The following is a 20,851-nucleotide window of genomic DNA, read 5'->3' on the forward strand; positions in this document are numbered from 1 at the left end:
GCTAGTCTGGGAACCTCCACAGGCCGCAAGTGCGGCCTTAAAAAGACAAAAAAAAAAGAAAAGAAAAGAAACTCCAGACCCATTAAACAATAACCACCATTCTCCTTTCTGTCTCTACGAATTGGTTTCTCTAAGTACCTCACATAGTGAAATCATGTAATATGTGTCCTTCTGTGACTGGCTTATTCCTCCTGACCTACTGTCCCCAAGGTTCATCATGAGGTTGTGCGTGTCAGGATCCCCTTCCTTTCCTAGGGTTGAATGGTATCCCCTGTGCCTAGAGACCACATTTGGTTTATGCATTCATCTGCTGATGGACCCTTGGCTGCTGTGAATAATGCTGCTACTTTCAATGTAGGGGGGCGGGGTTACACCCAGAAGTGGAACTGCTGAATCATCAGGTCATTCGGTGTTTAATTTGGGGGGAACTGCCATACCGTTTTCCCCAGTGTCTGCACTATTTAACAAGCCCACCAACAGTGCAGGAGGGTTCCAATGTCTCCACACCCTCACCAACATCTGTTATTTTGGGGTTTGCTTTTGTCGTTGTTTGGTCATTTGGTGGCTCTCCTAAGCACCGTTCTTTGGATACGTACAACAACAGGGACCACCATGGGCTCGGTGCTTCCTCTGTGGCCAGCTCGAAATCTGTTCCCTCCTGAAGCCTCACAAGCCATCTCTGAGGTTGGGGAGTGAGGACTCTCAGGCCAGCAAAGGTGGCCGCTTGTGCCTGGAAGACACAGACCTGGAATCTGATCCCAGATGTGATTAACTCTGGATCCTGCACTCTACCCAGCTCTCACACGGCCTGCCTTCTTAAGAGAGCTATTTATCAGTTTCTGAGCACTGACTCGGATGCCTAGGGGCTTCCTGAGCGAGGTGACTGTCCCACCCTGACCACAGCCAGTTCATTTGTCAGCCTCTGGGGTGTGAACAGCCATTAGGACAGGACCTCTGGCTTATTAAGTTTTATGTTTCCTCCAAGAAACCTCTACCCTGCCTAACACACAACACTCAACAAATCCACACTTAAAAAATAAACTGTGAGGAGTTCCTGTCACAGTGCGGTGGTTAACGAATCCGACTAGGAAACATGAGGCTGCAGATTTGATCCCTGGCCTCGCTCAGTGGGTTAAGGATCTAGTGTTGCTGTGAGCTGTGGTGTAGGCTGGCAGCTACAGCTCCGATTGGACCCCTAGCCTGGGAACCTCCATATGCCTCGGGTGCGGCCCTTAGAAAAGACAAAAAGACAATAAATAAATAAATAAACAAACAAACATAATGTGATTATGGAAGCCTGATTATCAGCACTAAAGCTACATCAGTCAGTGTGACAGAGGAGAAACACAGAAGAGGCAACCACATACCATGTTTATATGTGTTTTTGTTTCTTTTATTTTTTTTTTGTTTTTTTTGTTGTTGTTTTTTTTTGTTTTTTTTGTCTGTTTGCCATTTCTTGGGCCGCTCCAGCGGCACATGGAGGTTCCCAGGCTAGGGGTCTAATCGGAGCCGCAGCCGCCGGCCTACGCCAGAGCCACAGCAAAGCAGGATCCGAGCCGCATCTGCAACCTACACCACAAGTCACGGCAACGCCGGATCGTTAACCCACTGAGCAAGGCCAGGGATCGAACCCGCAACCTCATGGTTCCTAGTCGGATTCGTTAACCACTGCGCCACGACGGGAACTCCTTGTTTCTTTTAAAAATTTTTTCTTATGGCTGCACCCAAGGCATATGGAAGTGCCTGGGCCACGGACTGAATTCAAACCACAGATGTGACCTATGGATCCTTTAACCCACCGCCCAGGGCCAGGGATCGAACCTCTATTACCACAGTGACCAGAACTGCTGCAGTCAGGTTCTTAACCCACTGTGCCACAGGGGGAACTCTATTTCCTTTCTTTTAATTGAAGTATAGTCGACTGACAATGTTGTATTCATTTCCAGGGCACAGCGAAGCGATTCAGTTATATATCTATATAGGTATTCTTTTTCAGCTTCCTGTCTATTAGAGGTTATTATAAGATATTGAATGCAGTTCCCTGTATTATACAGTAGGTCCTTGTTCTTTATCTATGTTTTATATAGCAGTGTATATCTGTTCATCTCAATAATCTGCTGTTCCTCTCCCCACCCCCCTTTGGTAACCATACGTTTGTTTTCTGTCAGACGCTAACTTTTGAGACCCAGTGTTCAAAGGGACATGACGGCCTGGTAAGGCCCACCCGTGAAACTCACCACCACCATTCTCCTTCTCGCAGAGTCTGCGATTCCTGTGTTGGATACCAAGGCAACATGGTGTCGAGAGCCAGGCGGTTGACACGTGACACCAGAGGCGACAAGTCATTTGTTAACCTGGGCTACCTAGTGCTGCCTTATTAAAGACATAACTACAGCCGTAAGGTACCGTTTGAGTCATTCGCCAAAATGTTCAGAAATGTTATTTCTACTAAAATATTGAAAGGTTACGCGCTGGTAAAAGAATTTACGGAAATGATCATTAAATCCTCATTTAGTGGTTATCTTAATTTATTTAAAACTTTAAAAATAAATGCAAACCATAAAGTAAAATATAGAGAGCAGTTACAACATTTACCTTGTCAAACTTTCTTTTTTGAAACACCTTTGGCATCTGTTAAGTTTGAAACCACTGGAACAGTCAATGTGGTCCAGGGAGACAAAAACCAACTCTTACAATGCATGCTTGATTGTACTGATGGCCATAAACTCTATATGAGAAATTCCTCTGAAGCCAAGGACAGTGCCCGCCACCACATGTGCCTGTCACTCCCCAGATTACAAAGTCTCTCCTTATTTAAGGATGCTCCCTTAAGGCCTCCAACTGGTGAATTCCTTCTCCCAGACCAGACCCAGCTCAAGCATGGCGCCCTCACTGTCACTGGGAGCCCTGTCCTTCTGTTTGCAGAGCACTCTGTACACACGACTAGGCCAGCACTGATCCGACTCTGAAAACCACATTTATTTAAAAAAAAAAAAAAAAAAAAAGCAAACTATTGCCTTTGGAACAGATAAGCAATGAGATCCTGCTATATGGCACTGAGAACTATATCTAATCACTTGTGATAGAGCGCAATGGAGGATAATGTGAGAAAAAGAATGTATAGAGATATGTGTGACTGGGTCACTTTGCTGTACAGTAGGAAATTGACAGAACAGTGTAAACCAACTATAATGGAAAAAATAAAAATCATTTAAATGTAAAAAAAACCAAACAAACCACATTTAGGTCCCCATGTCCCACTCCTTAGGGCGTCTTACAGTGCAGAGACCATTCTGCTCACCCCTGTAGCCTCTGGCAACTCCTGGTACCTCCCGGGCAGATGAGATGTTCAAATGCCCAACACCAGAGCCTCCAGCCCAGGGCAGTCCTGAGAGGGCCCTTTCATGACTCACTCCCCACCAGACACTGAACTTTCCTCGGCCACTGATAAGCTTATTCGCTTTTACTAGGAGTAACAAGAGCTCCCTTATATTACACACCTCTTGTGTACCCCAAACAGTGTCAAAGATTACAAAGTAGCTCTGCTAACTACCAGCGCACACTTGAGAAGCGGGAACGGTACTATTACCTTGATTCAGACAAGAGGAAACGGAAAGAAGGGCGTGATCTGGTGATCTGCCCAGGTGCCCAGGGGCTGGAGCCAGACTAGAGCTCAGGCCTGACTTGCAAGAGCATCCCCCAGCCCCATCTTCCACCTCCCTCAAGGTTAAAATTAATAAGCCCTCATCAGACTGGATACAGTGTATAATCCATATGCCACGTCTCATGATGAAGGGCCCTCTGCATGTAATCATCAAATGATACCATTCTGTCCAGATGTTGCCACTCTTCGTTAGGGCGCTTTTGCTACACTCATTCGTCTGTGCTGAGAACAAGGACAACGCCAGGCTACTGCTGCTTAACAGTCTCCACCGAAATCAAACAGCAAATACTGGCGTTCCCGTAGTGGCTCAGCAGTAACAAACCCAACCAGTATCCGTAAGGACTCGGGTTTGATCCCTGGCCTTGCTCAGTGGGTTAAGGATCCCGAGTTGCTGGGGCTGTGGTGTAAGCCAGCAGCTACAGCTCCGATTCGACCCCTAGCCTGGAAACCTCCATATGCCACAGGTGCGACCCTAAAAAGCAAAAAAAAGCAAATACTGATAACCCCACAGACCTAGACCTCAACTCCAATCTGCTTATTTCTTCAGCAGTGTTGCCTCACCAAGAAGATTCAGATAGGAGTTCCCGATGTGGCCCAAGGGGATCTGGGTGCCTCTGTAGCATCAGGATGCAGGTTCCAGCCCCAGGCCTCCCAGGGCCAACACAGCAGGTTAAAGGATCCAGTGTTGCCGCAGCTGCAGTGTAAGTCACAACTGTAGCCCAGGTCACAACTGTGGCCCAGATCTGACCCCTGGCCTGGTAATCTCATATGCCCTTGGGAAGCCAAAAAAGAAAAAACAACAAAAAAAAATCAGATGTCTAGGCAAGCTCATGACCATCCAGGGCAATTATCAAAATCTACTCATTAGTGACTACACATGATGTAGTCTGATGTCACGTAAAACAGAAATAAATGCTACCGTCTAGCCCCAAATTATTCTCTGTGGAAGTTCCCATCCCTGCCTGGGTTAATCATCCACCAATTCAGGGCAGCCAATGAATCCACGAGAGTCTCCGTATCTCCTCATTTTTTTCACAACATCATAAATATTTCATCATGGAAGAGTCTAGGCAAGGGGCTGCTTGTGCTGGGGTAAAAAGTGGTTTCCCACAACAAGGCTCTAAGGATTCACCTCCGTCTACACAATGAATTCCAACTCGCGGTCCCCTGGACACAGCTCTTCTGCGCCTGCGCATCCAGCTTCATCGCAGCCTCATCACTTTATCAGCGATGCCGGTAAATCGGTCATTTCTCCCCCCGCGGCTCCCTCTTGCCTGGGTGGCTTCTCCCGTGCTGGGTGTGACTCACAGTAGGTTCTCGAGAAACTCAGAACTGAATATAAGTATAAGAAGCGGACGCTGCTTTAAGAAATGGTTACCTCTGCTAACAACATTTGCAGTGCATTAGCTCCTCCAGGGCCAGGCCTGCCTGCAGTGACACCCCGACGACGGTCAGAAGGGCCCCTTTGCCAAGTTTCCCGATGGCTCCACCCTCCCTCTGCAGTCCCACCGCCTTATTACATGTCACTGCCACCACCCTGCTGCTCTAAAACCAGGTGAGTCATGCTCTTTGTAGCAAAATAAAGATGTACAAGAGAAAAAAAGGGGAAAAACAAAACAAAACAAAACCCAGCATTTACTCATCACTCAGAAATAATCGTATTGAAAACTCTGGTATAAAAAAAATGCTTGCTATGCCTATAGCTTAGAATGATGTGTCACCTATGAATATGTTACTTCAGAAATGGTACTGTATCTTACCTTTCCCGTGGGGTCGGCTTTTTGAAAGCAACTTTCATATTAGGGTAATTTCATTCTACTTTTAAAGAGATTGGAGAGATACACCGTTCATTGTACGGATGTATCTTCAATGTGTGTTTGTACATAAACCTCCTTATGGGACTGGAGCTTGTGGAGCTGCTGGACCCTCTTTTGGGCACTTTAAACTCTGCCCCGTCTCACCAAGCTGGCTTCAGAGAACTACGCCAGTCACACTCCACCAACAAACGGGGAGAAGGGGCTCTTTCACCAAATTTTGCTTTTCTTTTCCTTTTTTTTTTTTTTGCATACAGGTGGATGTGCGTTCAGACACAAACTAAAATACGATGTTTCTCGAAATGGATCAAAGTCAAAGAAGTTTAAAAGTCACTGCTCTATCCCAAAAATTTAACAAGGGGCTATGGCTTAAGGAATTTTAAAAATAGCATTGGAGCTCCCTGGTGGCCCAGCAGTTGAAGAGCTGGCATTGTCACTGCTGTGGGTCAGGCCACTGTTTGTGGCATGGGTTCGAACTCTGGCCTGGGAATCTCCATATGCCATGGGCGAGGCCAGAAAAAAAAAAAAAAAGTCAAGAAGAGGGGATTAAAGTAAATTAATAAAAAGCATTGTAGTTAGGATTAAGAAATTATTATAATGCCCAAACATTAAAAGATTTCCAAACATCTCCTCAGATTTTTGGAACAGTTTCCATGTTGGAAAATTTCAACACATCCATGTTCCTGTGGCTGAAAAATCAAGCATGGCTGCCATGGCTCTGCCGAGAGGGCCCTCCCTCCACTCCGACCAGGACATGAAAACAGAGCAGAAGGTGCTAGAACGAAACGAGGAAAAAGCAGTGCTGGGTGGTGAGGAAGGTGGGGCTGCAGGCAAATGACGGACCTGGGGCCTTGGCAGCAGGAGGAAGCGTCACTTCCTCGCCAGCCTCCTCCTCCCGCAGGCCTCCTGCCACAGCTCTGCTCTCCGTGACACAGCTTCCCCGTGGAAAGCAGAAGTGGGCCTCCCTCTCCAGACGGGCCCTCTGAGACCAGCTTCCCCTCCGCCCTCTCGCCTGTGGGGCTAACATTTACTGGAAGAGCGGAAGCACCCAGGAGAAGCCCAAACACCCAGGAGACATCATGCCTCTGGCTGGAAGTGAAACAAATCTAGACACATCTCTCCCATCTCACCGTGTTGTCTCAGCAGCATTGAAAAATCACTAGAGCCCTGTGCCCCCCCCCCAACCCCCCGGATGCTGGACCAAGACAGAGAGGAGGATGGAGAACTTCGGGGAGCTGACAAGGAGCTTCCACCAACTTGCAACCAACATGACTTGGGATCCCTCAAGAGAGTGATGTTACCCCTCCCTCCTCCTCCCCGAGCCGGGATGCTGGACCAAGACAGAGAGGATGGAGAACTGGGGAGGAGCAGACAAGGAGCTTCCAAACAGGACTTGGGATCCATCAAGAGAGTGAAGGTAGATGCTCACAGGAAGGTGGAGTGTGGACAGGCCCTGCAATATCTGATATCTGACTCTGTCAGAAGTGTAAACTGGAAGAAGGAAGCGAGACGCACTTAAAGACCCTCTGAGCCTCCTAAGGGACGTCTTCCCTGTGTCCTAAAACTCAACAAAAGCAGAGCCTACAGCATTGAAAAACACCCACTCAGTCAGGATCTGTTAATCCATCCCCATGTGCGAAGTTTTACGGAGCACCATTTATACATCTTAGCATCATGAAGAATGAACAAAGTTATGCTGAGATGAACCATTAATAGTTAACCCCCATCAATTCATGGCTTGAAGGCTCTGTGGGCTAGTGGGGGAAGCGTTAAAGAGAGAAGTTAGAGGAGAGAGACTGGCAATACGTTTGGGGTTAATAAGGCACAGTTAAATAACCAACACTTTGGAAGAGTTGTATACCAATGAAAACTATGTCCTGATTCCAAATATAATTTTCACGAAATAGCTTGGCAGCAAATAAGGAACGCTGATGCGTAATCAGTACTAAAGGAAAATGGGGAGTTCCCGTCGTGGTTCAGCAGAAGCGAATCCAACTAATGTCCACGAGGATGCAGGTTCGATCCCTGGCCTCGATCAGTGGGTTAAGGATCCGGCATAACCATGAGCTGTGGTGTAGGTCACAGACAAGGCTTGGATCCGGCGTTGCTGTGGCTGTGGTGTAGGCCGACAGCTGTAGCTCCAATTCGCCCCCTAGCCCGGGAACCTCCATATGCCTCGGGTGCAGCCTTAAAAAGGAAAAAAAAAAAAAAAAAGAAGAAAGGGAAAATGAAGTTCAGAACAAAGTTGAAGAAAAAGCTCAAGAAGGAAGAACCAAGGCTATTACAGGCCCAGGCAACTTGCCAGCATGGATGAGCCTTTGAAACACAGCATCCCAAGTAATTACTTAAACTTGCTTTGCTAAATGATGAGACAGCCCTTCCAGCTAAAGTGAAGCCAAGGATAATCTAAAAGAAGAGTCTGAGTCTTTAAACTGGCCTGTTCCCAAAATTCCCATCCCCCCACTGGCAGATTTCCATACTATTTTCTACACTTGGGCTTCTCCCCCAAATGGGAACTTACTCAAAATAAATGTTATAAATGATGAGAGAGTGAACTCAACGTTTCACAATTTAAGTAGCAGGAAACCAGGCAGCTGTAAGAAATCTTTCAGTACTTCTGACCAACTTCTGCTTCCCTGTCCATCTCCTATGACCAGTCTTAAAGGATGGGAGGCGAGGTCTATCCAGTGCAGGAGAGTGACCCTTGCTCACAGCAGGTAGCCAGGAAAGGAGTCGCATGTTTTCATGTGCATGCACAGACCCTGTCCCCTTCCTTTATATTTTTCCCCTTGAATGACACCTCTCACTGTTGTAACAACTGCACACAGAGGTTCGTAGGGTTTACAAAGAGGCTAGAGGGAACCCCTTTGCAGGGTACCACTTGGGCCCTTCTACACTAAGCAATAGCAACCCCAGGCAGTCAGTAGAGCTGCTCTGACAGCGGCCGGGACAGGTGTCACCTTGGCAGTTATCAGAGCTCCTCCCTTCCTGAGCAGGAAGCTGAGCTGAGAGGCCCAGGAACCCAGGTCCCCCGAATCCAGCCCAAATACCCTGCTTGACGTTGCACCTGCTCATTTGCCCTGACAGTCAGCCACTTAGGGCAGACAACTTCCAAGGGATGGAAGATGGAAGGAAACTACCTTGTGATTCTCTGTCTTAAAAATGTTTACTGAATAACTTAGGAGCTTTACTTGTAGGCAATTGAGTATTGCCTACAGGTCCAAAGGCAGAGAAGTGGGAAAGACCAAAGTTAGAACCAGACAAGATATCTATTCTGCCCAATGATGCCATTTAACCTGTGACCTTGGACATGCCAAAAACTTTTTTTTTTGTATCTTTCCCTGCCTACCCTGGGGTGGGGGGGGCGGTGGTCATGAGAAGGTCAAATGAAAGCAGCTTTCAGAAGGCTTCAGAGCTTTGCATAAGCAGCTGGGTATCAACACCATCACTGCCAGAAAGAGCCCAAGAAAAAGGGCTGAGGCAGTCTCTGCCATCAGTGTGTCACTGATCAATGTCCCACCTAATGGCTGTGATGACCTTTCCATGTCAACACTATCCATGCCTGAGGACACAGAGGTCACTGAGGTCAGCACTCTGAGTGGGCCATATCCATGGACCCTGCCGGGGACATGCACCTCTTCCTATTTATACAGATTTTAAATTTAAATATGGGCTTGTGTGTGGATAATACAGTTTAACTTTGTCCATTACAACCCCATATATTCATAGGAGCCAACAGGCATCTCATGTTTCAGTGATTCCTTTTTGAGTACAAATATGATGGAACTAAAAGGCTGTGAAAGTCATTGAATCACAACACTGCTCAACCACTTTTCTGCTAAGAGTATGTCATGGGCCAGGGTGGGGCACAGGTATTATATGTTCTCCACAAACCTTTCCAACACCAATGACTGTAAGATAAAGTCTGGCTCCATCTTGGGCTTCGCAGATGTAGGCTTTGCGGCTGTACCTGGTGCCCCACATGAAGGTTTCTTTCCCACTGATACAGCACAGTTACCAGTCCTGAGTGGAGATGCCCAAGGAGAACGCTGACACTGGGATAACTGGAGGGTCAAAGAAGTCTTTCCAATCCCATTTCAGAATCTGGGATGGAGAGGGCCAGCAGGCTGCTGATGTCTCAGGGGCCAGCCGTGTTCCTCGGCCTCGCACAGGGCCAGGCTCAGAGCAGAGCTTCATTCCTTCTTCCAAGCCATCTAGACCTCGTGACAGGCACCAGGGCTTGTGTTTTGGACAAGCCAGACAGAGCTGTTTTCACTGAGAGTTCACTGTAGTGACATACAAGCTATACAGACATGGGCAAATCATACTATGACTCTAGTTACTGCTGTGAAGGAAATGGTGGCAAAATAAATGGCCCGAGTAATTTATCTCAAATCACAGCTTCGGTAAATGGTGAAAGAGACTCAGACTCGGGTTTCCTGGCTCCGTTTTCTCTTCCTTTACATCCGCTTCCCTCTATCCTTCACTTGGGAAGAGGGTTACCCAACTCTGCATCCAAAAACACTCAGGCACCAAAAACCTCTTGTGATCAAGACACATTTCTTCAAGTCTCAAAGCGCTGACGTCCTTACTTCCAAATGAGAACCAGGAACTACGTGGGTCCCACTTTTTCCCAGCAGAGCTCCCCTTATCCAGGAGGGCTCTGAGGACTTCAGTGCCTATTCCCCTCCACTCCGCTGTGGGGAGAGAATGCCCTGGCCCTCAGGAACCTCTGCCTGGGCGCCCTCTGGGGTAGCCAAGACATTACAAGTAAGTCAGACATCCTCATTGGCTCGGTCTTGGGGTGAGTCAGACTCCTGGGCCCTGCCCTGGGTCAGCAAATCTCTGGTGGATTTATTATGCAGATTTACTAGTAAGGTCAGGTGGGGCTAAATGGGACCAGCAGCCTTAGGTTTAAAACGACCAATCTGCCAAGAACCAGGGAACCTCGTTTTCACGGACACAATTATTTGCAATAATAACGGCACCGTCTATGGAATACCTGGGGACTTTACCTGCAATAAATAGCGCAGAAGGTGGCTATGTTCTCCTAAAGATGAGAAAATCCAAGCCGAGAATTTCAATAACAGGCCCAAGTTCACAGGTAGCTAGCAAACTATGAAGCCCTTATTCCACTCGAGTTTATGTGATGGCAAAGAAGTTGGGTGGATTTGGGTAATTAAGACAGACAGACGACCACACACACACACACACACACACACCCGCGACCACGCCGGCTATTAAATGGAATATGACAAACGCTCAGTATCGCGAAGACACCGCAGGCAGCCTAGATAACACAGGAAAGAGGGAACTGCCGCGCGCACCCCTCCCCCAAGGCGAAGGAAAGGCAACCCCTGAATTCTTAAAATAACTCTCGCTTCCTCTCGGCCTCCAGAGGCTGGGGACTGCGGCTCCGCTGGCCGGGAGGCGCCGGGCTCAGCGGGAGGGTGTGCACCGCCTCCCCCGCAGCCCCAGGAGGTCACGCTCAGGCCCAGGCACCGGGGAGCCAGCCGCCCGCGGGCCTGGGAGAGGGCCCGGACCGAGTCGCATCGCTCACCTCGGAGGACCCGAGAATGTGAGGGGACAGCAGACTGTGCCTGCGAGGACTTCCCCCTGGGATCCCCGCCGCGCGCCCGCCTGGTGCGGAGAGGGGGGCTCCCCCGCCGCTCGCCGGGAGCGGCCCGAGCGGGGACAGCATCCGGCCCCCGGGGCGGCGCCGGAGGGACCCGCGGTGCGCCAGCCCGCACCCCACGCCACGCCCCTGAGCCCGGGGCGGAGGAGACACCTGCGGAGCCGCCTGCGCCAGCGGCCTCGATCCTGGGTGCCCCGCCAGCGGAAGGCACCTGGGTGGCCTCCGCGTCCGGCCGCGCGCCCTCCCCCGCTCCCCCGGCCCGCGCCCACCCTCCCTCCGCCTCGCGCCTGGGACTCACCAGCTCCGGGTGCAAGTCGCGGGGCGGCGGCGGCGGCGCTCCACGGTGGCCGCGGTCAGAGCTGGGGGCGCGACGGGGCGGCCCGGCGGGGCGGGAGCGGAGGCGTGCGGCTCAGAGTGCGGGCTCGGGGCCCGGGGTGGCGCGGCCGCCCCGCCTGCCGCGGGCTGGAGGCTGAGCGCGTCCGGCCCGGAGGCGCCACGGCCAGGAGCGAGCGGCGGCGGAGGCCCGGAGCGGCGGCGGAGGAACTGGCCGTCGCCGAGCCCGGCCGGGAGGTCCCAGCTACTTCCTGGTGCTCGGATTTGCATACCGCGCCTGGAGGGCGGGGAAGTGACCGTTTGGCCCCTGCCCAAGGTTTGGGGCTTCGGTGTGGCTGTCGCGCGGAGCTTTGAAGGCAGAGAAACCCGCGTCCCGGCGCGCAGCTTGGGAGCGTGGAGCCGCCTCGGGCAGACATTCTCCTGCGGAGACAGACAGAAGGATCTTAAAGGAGATCCCCTGGCGCCTGGCGTCCGGGCACGGCGACGAAACCTCTCGCGCCTCCTTTCCTTCCCTTCCAAGCTACCCCCTAGAGTGTTAGGAAGCGCGGTGGGGTGGGGGCTCTGGCAGCAGAGGGGCGCCCTCGGGTCCCCCCAACATTTGGAGTTCTCTAGAGAGATCATGAGACGTGCCAAGCTGATGGTCTGCTTGAGTTCTTAAGCAATGGATGAGCTCCTTAAGTATGTACTGCGAGGGCCTTCAGGGTATTGATGGGGGTAGGGGTTAAAAGACCTGGCAGTTACTCGGTTCCCCCAAACGTCAGTTTCCACTGGGAAAAAATGGAGGCAGGGCTACCGGGAGAATGGATGAATCACCGTCTGTAAAGGGATTGCACACTGCCAGGCACACGGGGATGGTCTCTGCATTCTTCCTGCCATCTCTGCATCCCCGCCTGGATCACAACAGATTCCTGACCAGTGTTTGCTGAAAGAATGACTTTATCTTCAAGCTCGTGGTCCAGCTCCGTATATGTCACTTACAAACTTAAGACAGAACATCAGTCTCAGACGCGTGGATGCCCACTTGTTCTAAGCAAGATTCCACGTACTGGGATCCCAGCATTGCCGCCATTGTAAAATTTACATGGAAATGAACAGTCCTCTGTAGGACATTTGGACTTTGTATTAATAAGAGCAAACACTTGGGGTTCCCTGGTGGCTCAGCAGGTTAAGGATCCATGTTGTCCCTGCTGTGGCGGGGGTTGGATCCCTGGCCTGGGAACTTCTGCATGCTTCAGGCATGGCCAAAAAAAAAAAAAAAGCAAACACCTGCATAGAGCCTATTGGATCCCAGCCTATCAGACTTAATGACTTTTTTAAATGATTTTTATTTTTTCAATGATTTTTTCAATTATGGTTGATTTACAGCAGACTGATGACTTTTTATTAACAATGTTCCTAAGAGGCTGGCCCCACTTGAGGCTGCGGTCAAGTGTGCCACCTTGTAACATAATCCATAAAGCAGCTAGTCATGTATTACTGGTAATAGGGGACAAAGGTTTGCAAACTACTGCCTTAACAACAACAGGGTAGGTTTGTTCCTATTATGGTCACTGGTATGTAGTTGTTCGTTTCCCGCCGAAGAGGAGGGGTTGGGTTACCTGCTGGAATGTGTCCAGCAAGGGAGTGAAATCTGTCACAGACCCTGTGGAGTAAGTCACTACCTGAGGACCTACTTCCAGGACTTTTCCTCAGAATGACCTCTCAAATATCTGGGCCCTAATTTAAAATATCTACTCTTACCAATGAGTCCTTGGGGTCCTGGCTGAAGGCATCTGGCAAATAAAGACAGGGACACAGAAGGTTTGGTGTTGGCTAATCCACCGAGAAGGTCTCCTCAGAATTTTTTTGCTAAAGTGGCTCTTGGAGTGAGAAACAAAACATCACTAGACAGAGCTGGGCTTGCACCAAGCTCCACCAGTTTTTTTTCTGTGCGTATGATAAAAATAAAGCTGTCCAAAGAGATCCCCATTAGTATTTTTACTGATTAATTAAAAAATTTCTTTTGGAAGCACCTGTCATGGCGCAGCGGAAATGAGTCCGACCAGGAACCATGAGGTTGCAGATTCAATCCCTGGCCTCGCTCAGTGGGTGAAGGATCCGGCGTTGCCGTGAGCTGTGGTGTAGGTCACAGACACAGCTCAGATCTGGTGTTGCTGTGGCTGTGGTGTAGACTGGCAGCTGCAGTTCTGATTGGACCTGTAGCCTAGGAAACTCCATAAGCCATGGGTCCGCCCCTAAAAAGAAAAAAAAAATTATTGAATGAAAGATTCTTTAGGAGTTCCTGTTGTGGCTCAGCAGTAGGGAACCCGACTAGTATCCATGAGGACAAGAGTTCGATCCCTGGCTTCGCTCAGTAGGTTAAGGATCCTGCATTGCTGTGGCTATGGTGTAGGCCAGCAGCTACAGCTTCGATTCGACCCCTAGCCCAGGAACCTCCATATGCCACAGTTGCGGCCCCAAAAAGACTACTGTACTTCACAGTTTTCAAGTTTCACACACAAGATTTCACATATTTATAATAACCCCCCTTTTTTTAAATCCCTTACCGCTGTAATGCCCCTCCCCAACTCCACTATGTCACTCCTCACATAGGAGCAAACGGGCTTAGCTCATCTCTGTTCAGTTAGAGCACCGAGAGTGTGCAACAGGCACCTTAAAGCAGAATTGGCTTCTATTTAGCATTGTTTACTTTTGTTTCACACGTTAACCTTCTCTTCTCAACTACTGGTGAATAGTAAACCAGTACCTTTGGAAGCCATTGTTTTTAAATGTATCTCTTTCTTACTGCTGTGCTCAAAGTTTCAGTAAGGTGCTCGCAATACTTCTTTGGTGTTGATTGATCACTTCACCGATGAATGTCTGGGTTGTCTCCACAGTACCCTCTACGGAGAACGGAGCACTGAGTGGAATGATGAGGTTGCAAATCAGCAGAGATCCCCAGGACAAGGTAAGGAGGGGAGGCTGTGAATGAGGACACAGGGGGACGAGTGCAAATGGCATCAGCTGGGTATAGTCAATCCCCATTTTTTCAGATTCCATGTTTGCAAATCTCCTCCTTGACAAAATGTACTTGCAACCCCAAATCAATATACCTGCACACTTTCACAGTCATGGTGGATGTGAGCACAGCAAAAGTTTTGAGTCACCTGGTGCAGCTGTTCCCAATGAGCTCAGCAAGGCGTTTCTTATTCCATAAAAATGTGTCCTATGTGATCGGTTTAGTGCCACGTTCTTGGATTTTGGTGCATTTTGGTGGTGATTTCCTGTTTAGAATGGCCCTGTGTGCAGCGCTGAAGAGCTGTCTGGTGCCCTGAGCACACGGACGCTGGAACAGATGTGCCTCACAGAGGAAACACGGGTCAGATGAGTGGCCTTTGGACCTGAGCTACGCTGTTGAATATGAGTTCAGTGGCAGTGAGTCGACAGTATACGTGACATAAGGTGTCTTTAAACAAAACACACGCAAAACGAGGTTATCTATCATTTGATGAAAGCGTGATGGCCAAAGGCTCGAAGCCACCTGCCCCCGTATTCCTCCTGGGAGCAGTGGTTCAGTGTGCCCCTACTCATTGTTTTTGGTGACTGCATAGACCAGGACTCTGCGAATAATGAGAACTGACTGAGTGTAGGAACAGCCCAGCCTCCAGTGGGAGGAAGATGAAAGGCCTGACCTCAAGGAGATTCTCCTCCACCTTGACCTTCAGTTTCACATGCCTGATCTCGGCACTTACAGCTGAGATGGGTCATCTCTGCCCACATTCTCAGGTCAGCCCATCCCCCTCGTCATCTCCTCTTCCAGGGGTTCAGGAACACCTCCCCACCCCAACTGGGACCCCCTCCATGTTCAAGCAAATCACTTGTACATGTGCGGGAGGTTACCAGCAAAAATAGGTGACTGCAGCACAAATGGTTATAGATACCAGGGAATAAATAAAAAGGAATAATCCTAAAAGCTCTCCCAGGCTACAAAAAATTTTTTCCATGAAATATCGTTTATGCATAAATTACCCCAAAGCAGAATTTCTCCAAGTGTCTATCAAGTATTAGTAGCTGTTACTTGGAAATGTATTGCTGGTGGCCTTGGTCTGGGGTCTCCAGTTGACCCCAGTCCCCGACACTGGGGCTCCAGGATGGGCTCCAGTGTGAGTGTCCCCTTCATGGACGTGAATGACAGGTGTGCAGAGAGATGGGCTTGGGCCCAGCTGCTGTGGAGGAAAGGCAGCAGCTCCTGAGGCTGGAGAGCCTCCCTGCTGCTCAGAGCTGGCGGGGGTCCTGGAACCAGGCTGCTGCCTTGGCCTCTGCGGCGGATGTGACAGCCAAGCAGTTAAAATCCTGAGCGTGGAAGGGCTGCACGTGGACGTCTGCACAGCTTTCCCGGCGTGAAACAAACCCAGCCTCCTTCCCAGGGCTTCACGTCACTCTGTGCTGACAGATTTCTCCACCACGACCCTTCACGCTGAACTGCCAGCAACCTGGGTGTCTGGCTGAGGGTGTCACCCCCTCATTCACCCACCGACCCAGCAGTCAGCCCTTGTCTCCTGTAACCAGAAGCAAGACAGCACGCTGAACTTAATTCCAGAAACACCGATGTTGGTGGAAGACCTGCAGATGAGGATGTGTGTGTAACGTTGACGACTACTCTATAGTCTTTTTTTTTTAGGGGGGGAGGGCTTTTTAGGGCATATGGAGGTTCCCAAGCTAGAGGTCGAATCAGAGCTGCAGCTGCTGGCCTACACCGCAGCCACGGCAACTTGGGATCCAAGCAGCGTCTTTGACCTACACCACAGCTGTCGGCAACGCCAGATCCTTCACCCACTGAGTGAGACCAGGGATTGAACCCACATCCTCATGGACACTAGTTGGGTTCATTACTGCTGAGCCACAAAGGGAACTCCTATCTTATATTCTGAATGGTCTTTATCCACATCGGCCAGCGTCGTATCATTTTTCTGTACAGAGTTGGGTATTTAGTTTGGTGGCCGTCTTGGGTGTTTCTCGGTCTACATGGCCTTCGAATGTATTCAGCCTCAAATGAATTCAGCCTCTTTTGTTTGCCCTGGTAGGAGGCAGCGGCTGAATCCCTCAGGTCTCTGCAGAGCCAGACCGCTGGCATGGTTTACTTAGCACCACTTCTGCGACACCCTGGGGCCACCTTCCCTGTAAGGCGGGAAGTGTGTCATGGGCTGCTCTGGATTCCATCTGCCTGTGGAGAGAGGGTAGGGGGTTTTAATCTGAGACCCACTGGCTTGTCATCAGAGAGCACGTGGCACCAACAAGCCAGTTGCTTGTGCTCAGCTCAGGTGTTAGGAGAGAGCTGTGTGGCCTCATTGTAACCATCCTCCTTAACCCCCTTCCAGAAAAGCCCAGGAAATGCAGAGTATCCCCCCAGGTCGCTCAGGAAGACCTCAACCACCGTCTAAGGGTAGGTTCCTTGCAGGGCAGACTCACAGTTTTCTCAGACTCTGGGTGTGTCTTTTTGTCCATCTAAATAGTTTATGTGTGTCCGTTCCTCGGAAGCCCTGTTTATTTTGATTAGTGATTGTTAAGCTCTGAGAATACCTTGATCCTAAAAATACAGGGGTCCTATGAGCTTTTTGGCTTTTTCCTTAGGGATTCCTCAGATCTGACTGTAGGTAGGATTCAAAGTTGGAGGCGGGAAGAAGTTACATCAGTAAAGTGAGAATTCATTGACCCCACCAGCCAGGGGGAGAACTTGGAGAGAACAAATATGATTTTGAACCTGAATTGTTCCTTTCCATGACCCAAGGATGGCAGAGGAGGTTCTTCTGTGATTACTGCATAAGCTGTACTGAATTTGACCCTTTGCTCGGCTATAAAGTAAGTCCCATGTGGCTCACACAAGGACTGTGAAGCCAAGTGACTGGTTTTCCTAATCTCTGGATAAAGTAGTGATGGCCTGAGGTGGGGGAGGAGGAACAAAAACCTGAGGAATGCTTTGAGGATGCAGGGCACAGAGCTATTTCGGTGTGGCTTAGGCCACACCGCAGATACCCTACATCCTGTGTTCACATGGCCACTTTCCCTCCATCTTCCCATGGCCAACTCTTAGCCACCCTTTAAGGCCCAGTTCAAGGGTCACCTCCTTCCCGTGGCCAACTCTTAGCCACCCTTCAAGGCCCAGTTCAAGGGTCACCTCCTCAAAGAAGCTATCTTTAGAGTCAACTCCTGTCTTCCTCCCTTAAAATCCCATGCAAAGTCACCTCTAGTTCTGCTGACACTGGTCCCTTTACGCCTTTATGCTAATGTGTTTTACCTACGTGGTGCACCTGCTCCCAAGGTGAACAGAAGGAGGAGGGTCCAGGCCGCCTCCCCGGCTCGGTTTTTGTTGGTGGCTGTGATCCTAAGTTCCAAGCACAGTGCTTGTGAATTGCTAAATGCAGAGGCAGTGTGTGATGTGGGGGAGCCCAGAGAGGGCATGTCCAGCCGCGGTTGGTGGCAAAGACCCACAGTGGGTCATCCTTATGGGGGAACTACATTCGGCAAAGACACTGATGTCCAGATCTCCAGGACCTGTGGTCGCAGCCTTATTTGGAAGCAGGGGCTTTGCAGGTTATCCAGTCAAGAGAGGTTGTAGGGTGGCCCCAATTCCATATGACTCTGTCCATGCAGGAGAGGAGAGTGTAGACACAGACACGCTCCTGCACCGTGGGCGAAGGTGTGGGAAGACCAGGTGGAGTTCAGAGTGATGTGGCTACCAGCCAAGGAGTGTCAGTTATTGCCGGAAACCTCCAGAAGCTCTGGGAGAGGCAGACAGCAGCCTCTCCTCACTGCCTCGAGAGGAACAGCCCTGACAACACCGTGATCTCGGACAATAGCTCTGTGGTTTAAGCCCCCCATTCAGATGCTCTGTGCTAGCAGCCTAAGAAGTTACGGGAGCCCTTGAGCTGACGTCTGTTTCTGCTGGGCACTCCCTTCTCTGCACCATCTGGATAATTCTCACAGTGTTATCCACTCACACGCATGCTGTCTGCTCTCTCTTACGTCCGACGAGACCCTCACTCTACAAATGAGGAGAAGGGAACACAGGAAAATGAAGAGACTCGATCTTGGTCCCATGACTAGTGAGTGGGGAGCTGGGGTCCGCTCAGGGCTTCTGAGCCAGAACCAGGCTCAGTGAGCCAGAACCTCGCCATCTGTCCGTCCCCAGCGCATGGCACGTGGTCCCACCCCCAGGCAGGGCCAGGAAGGTCCTGGGCAGCTTCAGATGAAGGACAGAGTCCTACTCACCTTTATAGCAGTGCCAAATCCGGGACATGCTCAGTGAAAACTTCGTGGATGAATGGTAAGTTTTCAGGACATTACAGATCAATTTGATAAACCAAAAAAAAGATTTACTTTTATGCATCAATAAAGCCTAAGTCTCTGGGATGTCAGCTGGCAATAAAAATTACCTTTCTTTGATAGAAAAACATTATATAGAAATGATAAGATCTCAGTTGGTGGTTTTTTTGTTTTTTGGGTTTTTTTTTTTTTTTTTGCCCAAGCCCTTGGGATGCAGAAGCTCCTAGGCCAGGAATGGAGCCCCCACCACAGCAGTGACAACATGGGATTCCCAACGCTCTGAGTCACCAGGGAACTCTAATAAGACCTCAGTTCAGGCCCCAGCTCCACTATTTATGAACTATGAAACCTAGTTTCTGCATCTTTAATAGGGGTTGGTCTGCATGGTGTCTGTAATAACTTCCAGGAGTTCCCGTCATGGCTCAGCCGTAATAAACCTGACTAGGATCCATGAGGATGCAGGTTTGATCCCTGGCCTCGCTCAGTGGATCTGGGATCCAGCGTTGCCGTGAGCTATGGTGTAGGTCTCAGACGTAGCTCAGGTCCCACGTTGCTGTGGCTGTGGTGTAGACCGGCAGCAGTAGCTCTGATTTTATCCCTAGTCTGGGAGCCTCCATGTGCCACAGGTGTGGCCCTAAAAAAAAAAAAAAAGAAAGAAAGAAAGAAAGAAAAAAAAAAGACTATCATTGTCAGTTCAGGGCATTTGACCCAAGAAGATGGTTCATTGTGAGATGGAGCAATTAACTGAGCAGAATAAAGCAATATTTTTGTTGAGGCTGTTTAGAAGTGGTTTTTTGTATTAATTTAAAAAAAATCATTTGAGGGGCATCTAACACAAAAGAAGTACTAAGATGATTGTGAGTATTCAGAAGCTTAAACTGTCACCCACTGTCATGAACATTTATAAACCAGCTAGATGCTTCTGTTAAGCAGAAAGAAAGAACACCTTACAACGACTGGAAAACCCACACCACATCTTCTGAAGTCTTTACCACGGACATTTTGTGATCTGAACATGAGTTTGGAACACTGCTGAGGTGCATGGATCGGCACATTCTGATTTTTTTTTTTTTTTGGTCTTTTTAGGGCCACACCTGCGGCACATGGAGGTTCCCAGGCTAGAGGCCTAATAGGAGCTACAGCTGCCGGCCACAGCCACAGCCACAGCAATGCAGGATCCAAGTGGCATCTGCGACCTACACCACTGCTCAGGGCAACACCAGATCCTTAACCCACTGACCCAGGACTGAACCTTCATCCTCATGGGTACTAGTCACTTCACTTCTGCTGAGCCATGAGGGGAACTCCAATATGGCACATTCTGGTGGACTGCACGCTGTCGTCAGAGGTCACTGTCAATTTCTACTTATTCCTTTGGCAGCATCTGGGTTTCAACCCGAAGAGAAAAGTGCTCAAAAAAGGGCTGGGGGCCCTCAGGAAATGACTGAGAACTAATTAAACGATATAAATCAAATAGAGTAGGCTGCAGTCAGCTCAAGGAAAAAAAATTACAATTTTAAAGAATACAATTTTGGAAAATATATTTTTTTCTTAATGAATTTTATTACATTTATAGGTGTACAACAGTCATCATGAAAAATATACTTTTGTAAAAAAATTACAATTTAGACAAATACAATTATGAAATGAAGTTAAACAGTTCATAATTGTACATACACAAGGATATATGTATGAACAGCTGTATTATGACACACAGGTGACAAAAGTTTGGAAACAGGAAACAGACCATCCCCCCCAAGTTCTCCACAGGGAGCCAATGGAGGACCCTGCTGAAGTTGCTAAATGGCAGGTTTTCAGTCCCAAACAGCTGTGGCAGAGTCCGTGTGTTGAGAAGCAGGGGAATTCAAAGATGCAACCCGCTTTCTGAGACTGGCTTCTGCTTCCAATTCTTCCATCACTGTGTCTACCTTGCACACCTTGCACTGCTCTCATCAAGAAACAGTGACTCCCAGGTTCGCTTGTGGAGTAGCAGGTTAAACATCTGGCATTGTCCCTGCACCACATCTTACGCCACCGCTGTGTCTCGGGTTCTATCCCTGGCTGGGGGACTTCCATCTGCCATGGGTACAACCAAAAAACAAA

At 49.4% G+C, this 20,851-nt stretch overlaps 1 protein-coding gene across 4 annotated transcripts in view; it reads right to left on the minus strand.

Annotated features, from left to right (window-relative positions):
- Nucleotides 1-11,508, minus strand: part of LYN (LYN proto-oncogene, Src family tyrosine kinase) — a 107,509-nt gene extending 96,001 nt beyond the window's left edge. For 2 of the 4 annotated variants that reach the window (XM_047783904.1, XM_047783903.1), the window contains exon 1: nt 11,412-11,508. The gene's annotated coding sequence lies outside the window, so the exon portion shown is untranslated. Of the gene's footprint in view, nt 1-11,038; nt 11,058-11,411 lie in introns of those variants that run through there. The other 2 variants (XM_047783906.1, XM_047783905.1) reach the window with 1 other exon arrangement.
- Between the last annotated feature and the right edge of the window lie 9,343 nt (nt 11,509-20,851).

Source organism: Phacochoerus africanus, chromosome 6, assembly GCF_016906955.1.
Source record: "Phacochoerus africanus isolate WHEZ1 chromosome 6, ROS_Pafr_v1, whole genome shotgun sequence".
NCBI classification, from domain to species: Eukaryota; Metazoa; Chordata; class Mammalia; order Artiodactyla; family Suidae; genus Phacochoerus; species Phacochoerus africanus.